The sequence below is a fragment of the Ovis aries genome, chromosome 20 (genome assembly GCF_016772045.2).
Source record: "Ovis aries strain OAR_USU_Benz2616 breed Rambouillet chromosome 20, ARS-UI_Ramb_v3.0, whole genome shotgun sequence".
Lineage (NCBI taxonomy): Eukaryota > Metazoa > Chordata > Mammalia > Artiodactyla > Bovidae > Ovis > Ovis aries.
In genome coordinates this window covers 21196261-21205224 of record NC_056073.1, presented here as the reverse complement: position 1 = coordinate 21205224, position 8964 = coordinate 21196261, and positions in this window count along the sequence as shown.

Sequence of the window (8964 nt, the reverse complement as noted above, 5' to 3'; positions counted from 1 at the left end):
AAAACACTATGAGTCTTGATAAAGAAAATTATCTGTGAGGTCAAAATTCCCAGACCTCACACAAACAAGCTCTAAAAAAAAATACTCTGAACACCAACCAGCCAGAATGAAGAGCTTTTGATGATCCTTTAGCATATTCAGAATTATCATCAGCGGATACAGTATGTAAGTGGGCAAACTATCAATTGAATGAAATCCATTCCAAACCTGTACTTGCAAAGCTTTAAAAATGCCACGAAGGATGAAACTGATCTGCAAGTAATTTACCTACAAATAAAACCTAAAACTTTTTTAAAGGGCGGGAGGGAAGCAAAGGAAAATAAATCTAGATTCTTAGTAACAACTAACCTATAATCCTTATCATAAAATTAAAAAATTACATAAATTATGTAATTAGCAAATATTTTAGTGAACCCAAGTTTGTGTGCCCAGTGCAGAGTGAGGCCAAACAAACCAAAGAACATAGACAGATGACAGATAGATGAAGATAACAGAGAGAGAGAGAAAGAGAAGACACTGAAATCTTAGAAATACCAGTCATAATAGCATCAAAAACATGATGCTCTTAGACATAAATTTAATTAAATATGTGCAAACCAAAATTATAATAAGCTACTACTATGAACCCCATAGCATGGCTACAATGCAAGACTGACGATACCAATGTCACCAACTGGTTACTTATACATACGTGGCTTGTGAGAATGCAAAGTGACAACCATTTTAAAAAGTCACTAACCTCTTCCTATAAATTTAAACATATCTACCCTATACAGCAGCAATTCATTCTTGATTATCCATCCAAGAGAAGAAAACATGCCCCCACAGAGACTTGTATACAAATGTTTACAGCTTCTCTGTTCCTCATAGCCAAAATATGGGAACAATCCAAACAGCCAAATATAGGCAAATAAATAAACATATCAATGTATCCTACTGAAAGCTAAATCAGCAATAAAATAAAATTAACTACTGATATAACTCCACAACCGAAAGATCTCACAAGTATTCTTTGGAGAGAAAGATTCAGACACAGAGGAGTAGATACTCTGGAGTTTTTATTTATGTGAAACAATAACAAAGAGGATTACAATCTACATTGATGAAAAGCAGTTAAGTGATTGCCAGGGCTGAGGCTGAAGAGATGAAATTGATTGTGAAAGATCACAAGGAACTTTTGGAGGTGATGAAAATGGTCTGTATCTTGATGGTGGAGGGAGTTATCTAGCTGTATGTGTTTCTCAAATTTCATCAAAATATGCACTAAATTGGGATGCATTTCATTTTATGTAAATTCTACCTTGATAAAGTTTATTTTCACAACAGCCACCAAATAAACCCTTTAATTCTGTTGTATATCAATTATAGAAAAGTCAAAATTCCCCAAATAAGAAATGTATGTGTATTTTTTCATTTTGTATTTCAATCCACAAGCAGTATATACAAATATTATATTTATGTTTCAATAATTTGATTTCATATATTGAGATATAATTGAGAAAGCTAACATTGAGGATCTCTGAGTTAGATTCCAGTTCTGCTTATGACTGGATATAGGATTTTGACTAAAGCCACCAAACTTCTCTGTGCCTAAGTTTTCGTATTTACTAATGGAGATTACAACATAAACCCAGTTGATCCTGGTAACATAAACCCAGTTGATCCTGGTAACATAAACCCAGTTGATCCTGGTAACATTCAAGTAACCTTATAATGTTGAAGTCCCTATTTTAGAACTTTAAAACACTCTAGAAAGATAGTGTTGTGGGCACATTACCTATATTATTTATAAAAGTAGACATTGACTTTGCTATAGCTCAAGCAGGGAATCAAGTTTCCTGCCATCGGAGCAGTGATTTATGGCTAAAAGATCATCCAAAATTCAGACAGTGCTTAACTGTAATATTAGCTCATATACATTTCAGTGAAAGAGATGAGAGATTATACAAAAAAAAATTAAATGACAATTTAGCTACCAAAAACATTGTAGACAACATTGTCAAATAAAAAGAAAACATATCCACTGCTTTGATTCTATATGACATTTTTTCTACCAATATATCTTAGTTCAATATCTTTCACTGAAAGTAAAGTGGGTTGATTTTTATTTATTCCCATATATATTTATAAATAAATTTATTTAATACCAGTAATTAAGTGCTTCAAGGAGGCTCAATTTTCCAGGTTTTTACAGTTTCTTTGCTCATATACACTCAAAAGGTATATTAATTTTGCTATACACTATTTTTTTCTATGTATGAGTATATTTTGCAAATGAATAACCAACTTTAGCAAACCTACTGGAGAAAGCAAAACAATTATATTAATAAAAACGGTGATTCATGAATAATTTTAGGGAAAAACAACCTGCTCTCTTGTTGCAGCATAATCTAGGTCACTCTTTTAGAATGGCAGTAAAATAAAAATGAAAACATATGCGAATTCAATATGTGAAATGGAGGGGAAAGGAAAGAAACTTGGTTTTATACATATGTTCAGTTGTAAAGAAGATAGGATCTATGCACACCGTGACAGACTGAAAAGTCAAGGGTGAAAAGAGTTGTCTGGCTAAGTAAAATCATATTTAAAAATTGCAAATGGAAGATTTCTACAAAAAATTTAGCAGCTTCCTGGCAATGTGATTAACTAGATAATGGGGTAATGCCCCTAGAGAAATTCTAAGTGAGGCATTACTTAGAAAATGTAAAACCTGGTTTGGATAAATAATTAAATGCAGATGGATTGGACAAATTCCATGGTCATTGGCAAGCACTTGGCTTTCTGAAGGCTCTCAATTGGCCACAGCTTTTCAGTGACTGAATCTAAACTGCAAGCTTGTTTTGTTGATAGATCAACATTTGTTCTTGAGATGAATGTTAATATAAATTCATTATTTTCCTTCTAGAAGGGTTCATCTCTCTCCTATGTTGTGTTTTTACTACAGAAATGACTCCCTAACCTCCTTCAGCACCAATGAATGTTTCCTTTTCTGTTTAGCATTAGGAAATAACTAGCTTTTTCATGGCTAAATTAGTTTCTTGATTTCAAGTTGTTCTCATTTGTTTGAATCCTGAAATAGTTTTGAAAACTGGACTATGACTAAAAATAATTCCAGCTAAAGAGTAATCACTTTTCAGCTGGTTTTCCAAGACTGATTTTCTTTTACAATACCCAGGCCATATTTCAATCATAAACACACAATAAATTTTAAATTTCAGTGAATGAGACTAAACCACTTGAAACTAAATACACCTAATTTTCCTAATATTAAGATGGCAAGTTTCCAAACTATAGAAGATAAGATTATTTTAACTTATGAAAAGTTGAATTATCTTCTTGATTTTTTATTTTTCTTCTACATAGTTCCTCTTTTTCTGTGGCCATGGCACTGCTCTAAGACACACTTTGGACTGATGCAATTACATACCAGACCATTTTATAGAGAGATCTTACAACTAACTTTAAAAGATTTTACAAGAGAAAACTCAAATTACACATTAATATAAAAAAAAAAAGGAAAGTCTAATTTAGAACTGTCAAAAAAATGAGCAGATGGTAAAGTTGTGTGTGTTTTGATTTTAGAGAAAATAGAGAGCAGCAAGATACAGGCTGTTCAAGTGATACTTTATAGTATCTCAAAAGTACCTGGCCTTTTTGTGTAACTTGGAAATCTCATAGCATGGACACATTTGTTACATGGCATTGATGACTACTCCTCCAAAGTAAGCATCTCAGGAGCAAATAGTCCAAGAGGCCCAAGTGTAAGTTGCAAGGTTTTTCATGACCTAACCTTCAAAACTGCACGTCACCTTCCAATATTGTGTTGGTAAAACAGCCACTCTGTGTAATCCACAATTAAGGGAAGAGAAGTAGGCTTCCCCTCTACATAGGGCTGACTGCCGCCCACAAGGGAAGGAGCTGATGATGTCCATCTTGAAGATAAGCTTCCACAGACATGGAGCAGTCCTAATATAAAAAACTAATAAATCGTATTAATCAATCATCATCTAATCTACCCAAATGTTGAAGTGTTTATATCATAAGTGTATAAACTAAATGAGTGGGAAACAGCACAAACTTTCTAAATTTACTAGAAATTTTATGGGTCAAGACCAGCAGAGATTTCTACAAGCAGGTAGAGAGATCTGCTGGCTTGGCTGAAGGATATAAAAAAGAAGTTTGGAAATGCAGATTTCCTTGACTGGAAAATGCATACAATGAGTTTGCTTCCTGAGATATGATCCTTCAATATTTTGTCCCAACATTTGAACCACCAGTTTGAAAAGTGAGATGCACTGAATGGAATTTTCCATTATTCATTGACTGAAAAATCTTAGTGAATATCTAACGTAAAGTTTGGGCTTCCCTGCTGGTTCAGTGGTAAAGAATCTGCCTGCCAATGGAGGAGGCTTAGGTTTGTTCCCTGGGTCAAGAAGATTACCAGGAAAAGGAAATGGCAACCCACTCTGGTATTTTCACCTGGGAAATCCCATGGAAAGAGGAGGCTGGTGGGTTAGAGTCCAAGGGCTCACAAAAGAGCAGGATATGAATTAGCAACTAAAGAACAAAAACGTGAAGTTTGAGTGAAATCTGAAAACAGTTAAAATAGCCCACTACCCTCCAAAACATGCAAACATAATCTGACAACAGTGTACCTAAATCATTTTGCAATGCACACACACAAAAATAATCTGCTCAAGCCCAAGTCTGGCTCCATTGCCAAGAAAAGTAAGCTGGTATATATCAGATAGCATGACTGTGTGACAAATTTGAACAATGGTGACTTTGAACCCAGACCCAAAGTCATCTACTTTGCTACACACACACACACACACACACACACACACACACACACACACACAATGTTTTTGCTTTTGTATACATCTCTGTGACCAGGTAGTAAAGAGACTGGTGATTTTCTATTTCACCACCTCAGAACATTTCAATCATGTACAATAGAAATGAGTTATGTCAAATAAAAATTACAATAGAAAAGTTAAGCAGGCAAGTGAAACTTTTCCCAAGATCACTGCAATAAAAGAAATAGATTTAATTCAACCCCCTAAAACAAAAAGCATCAGAGTGAACTAGTGGAAAACGACTGGAGGCTGATCAATGTGAAGACGCTACCTGTTTTTTCTTATTGTTCCCTATGGAATTTTGGCTCCTACCTTCTCACAGAGTTTGGGAGAAAGGGGTCTTGTCTTTCTTGATAATCACATTTCAAAAGGATGGTTCCCAAATCCTTATAGGAAGAGATCCCAGGGCTGTAAAACTGGCAAGAAGCTAGGAGAATGTTTACATCTCAAAGAAGCAGAGAAAGAATTGGCAGCTGAAAATTTTCTAAAGTAGATGTTCTAAGAAAAAGAACATCTGTTATTGGCCTATAGTCTTTAAAAAATAGTTTAGTCAAACTAAAGGACACGTTAAGACCTGATATATTTACATGTATGTGTGTGTGTATATATATATATATATTTTTTTATAAATATATGTATATTAATTGAAGCTGGGATATATTGTCTAGGTAGCCACACCTGGAAAGTGATTCTAGTAACTCATACGGAGTGTAAAATCTGAGAGTTGAATCTTGTGTCCCAGCAAGAACTTTAAACTGCCTAATGGACTAGAACATACCCCTAAGCTTCAATTTCTCCCTCCAGACAACTTGGAACAAAAGTAATTGTTATAATGATGCCCTGCATAAAAGAAAATACAATCTTCATCCAGCTTTATCCAAGCTTAAAAGAAATCCCCAAAGCATTAATTTTGTAATATGTAGAGAATACTGGATTCAGCAATCTTATACACTTTGTTAAAACTAATTTACAGCCTTCAAATTCCATCTTATGCAGGCCATGCCCCTTCAGGCATTTGGGTAGTACCTAAAATTCTGTAAAATAGAATCCCCTCACAGCAGAGTTGTCAGGCTCACAAGCCTCTGAAAATTTGCCCTAGGGAGTCACACAGTGGTTCTGAAAAATGCTGTCTATGTGTTTTACCATTTCTGAAATACTTTCCTTGTAAATCTCAGGGAGCAGAGTATTGCTGGCATTTTCTCGGGGGCAGAAATCTACTGCTAGGCCTCTGGCATAACACATAAGAAATAAAAATCCAAGTACTTGCCATCTAAAATTCTCCATAAAAAATAGTCTAAAAAAATAATTAAACAAACATGTGCAAGCTGTATATGGCATGCTCCAATCAAAAGATATTTTCAAGCATCCAGGGAAATTTCTGAGCTCATTACCTTGAATATTTCCTGATATTTGAAATTTTACAGGTATGCATTCACAAATTTGGGTGAAGGCTCTGATCTCAGTAAAAATGCAAATATCTTAAGGAAAAGGTAGAATTTACAGTTATAAAATGTTGACCCTTCAGTGGCACAAAGTGTGAATAATTATTTTGAAGAAGAAAGCCTTGGCTGAACCATAAGAGACATAAAGTTATAGGGGAAAATAAAACTGCATTATTTTAAGCAAGGAGGGTGTTCATTATGATAGCATAGCATAGCATAGCCTACACTAATAGGTATAGTTATAATTAGGAAAAACATTATGGAAAAAAGAGCCAGAAAATTAAACTCAAAGAAAACAGAAGAAATTAAATGTTAACAAAAAAAAGTGTAGAAAAAGGAAAAAAATAATCTATATTCATACATGATCGTTAAAAGCTAATTATCAGAAAGACTAATAAAAGTGATGAGACAACCATGAGATGGATTAAAACAGAGTTGAGTGTGAAATAATTAATATAATGAATGATAATGGGACATATAGCAACCTACACATTTTTTTAAAAAATAAAAGTAACATGATAACCATATACACATGCATATTGGCTTTAGGGGAAAATAACTCTGAGGGATGATAGTGAAAGGAAAGTCCCTTTGATAAATGGCACAAGGTCAATTTGATTTTATAGACTGCAAAAGACATTGCAAATTCTTTCCTTCCACCAGGAAGTAGGGCCTATCTATCTCCTGAACTACCCCTTCTACATATGGGTTGACCATGTTGCCTTTTTTGGTCAGTGTTTGTACACTGGAGCATTCCCTCTTCCCCTGACCCTGGGAATTCTGCAACCATGAGGCAAATAAGCCTGGATTAGCCTGCTAGTTAATGAAAAACAGGTAAATCAGCAAGTCAATCATTAGAACTCAATCACACATGTGCTATCTGGGGCAAGTCAATATGTCTGGTGGTAATTCTCTTCATAATAGGCAAGTATAAGTTGTTTTAAAAGAAGCTAATGACTTCATGTGAAGATCGATTTGGGGTAAATTTCTCTCTTTTTAAGATGATCATTTTATGTGATACTTTCAGACAAAAAAAATTTAGTTAATTCCTTTCTGAGTGAATAGAGATGCAAGTAATTATTGTTCAATGCTGTCACATTTTTCTATTCAAAATGTTGAATATTTTTTCTCTCTTACAGCTTTTCTCAGTGCTACTGGCTTTCCACCTTATCTCTCTTCTCTAATAGTCTGGTGGTCTACTCATACATAATTTTATTTTCTTAGTGATTTCCTCTCTTCAGTTCTGTTCAGATTATGCCTGAAGAATGTTTCTCTCTTTTGTCAGTAGAGATATTCTAGCATGCAAATAAGTATAAAGTATCAATCAGAGAAATTTGAACATATTTGGGTTTTTGAGTGGCTGGTAAATAGTGGGGTAAATCATGTGAGAGGGGTAAATTATGTGAGAGTGGTAAATTACTGAATAACAAACATGTTAAGACATTACATTGAGAACTTGTTGATTTTTCATTGAACTGAGCTAGATTTCAGGTTGCCATGGACTCAAGAAATTGGACTAAAGTCTACATATGGATGTGTGTGTCTATGGCTTCTCTTCATGAAACAAAATTGCTTATAACATCTTCATAGTCTATATAATTAAATTATCATACTTTAAGAGTCATTTAATGGGTTTACCAATTTTAACATTTAATAGGCAATTTATATTAGTCTTTTCTTAGTTGAATAAAAATAGAAAAGAAAGTTGCAAGAAAAATTGACTATAAGCCTGCAGAGTTTGTAGAATTATCTAAAAGCAGGGAATGGAAGTTCCCTGACAATCTTATGTAAGTTTGTGAAAGTTGCTCAGTTGTGTCTGACTCTTTGCAGCCCCATGGACTATACAGTGTATGGAATTCTCCAGGCCAGAGTACTGGAGTGGGTAGCCTTTCCTGTTTCCAGGGTATTTTCCCAACCCAGGGATTGCACACAGGTCTCCTGCATTGCAGGTAGATTCTTTACAAGTTGAGCCACAAGAGAAGCCCATATGCAGAGTACATCATGAGAAATGCTGGGCTGGAAGGACCACAAGCTGGAATCAAGATTGCGGGAGAAATATCAATAACCTCAGATACGCAGATGACACCACCCTAATGGCAGAAGGTGAAGAGGAATTAAAAAGCCTCTTGATGTAAGTGAAAGAGGAGAGCGAAAAAGTTGCCTTAAAGCTCAGCATTCAGAAAACGAAGATCATGGCATCTGGTCCCATCACTTCATGGGAAATAGATGGGGAAACAGTGGAAACAGTGTCAGACTTTATTTTGGGGGGCTCCAAAATCACAGCAGATGGTGATTGCAGCCATGAAATTAAAAGACGCTTACTCCTTGGAAGGAAAGTTATGATCAACTTAGATAGCATATTAAAAGGCAGAGATATTACTTTGCCAACAAAGGTCTGTCTAGTCAAGGCTATGGTTTTTCCAGTGGTCATGTATGGATGGGAGAGTTGGACTGTGAGGAAGGCTGAGCACCGAAGAATTGATGCTTTTGAACTGTGGTGTTGGAGAAGACTCTTGAGAGTCCCTTGGACTGCAAGGAGATCCAACCAGTCCATTCTGAAGGAGATCAGTCCTGGGTGTTCATTGGAAGGAATGATGCTAAAGCTGAAGCTCCAGTACTTTGGCCACCTCATGTGAAGAGTTGACTCATTGGAAAAGACTCTG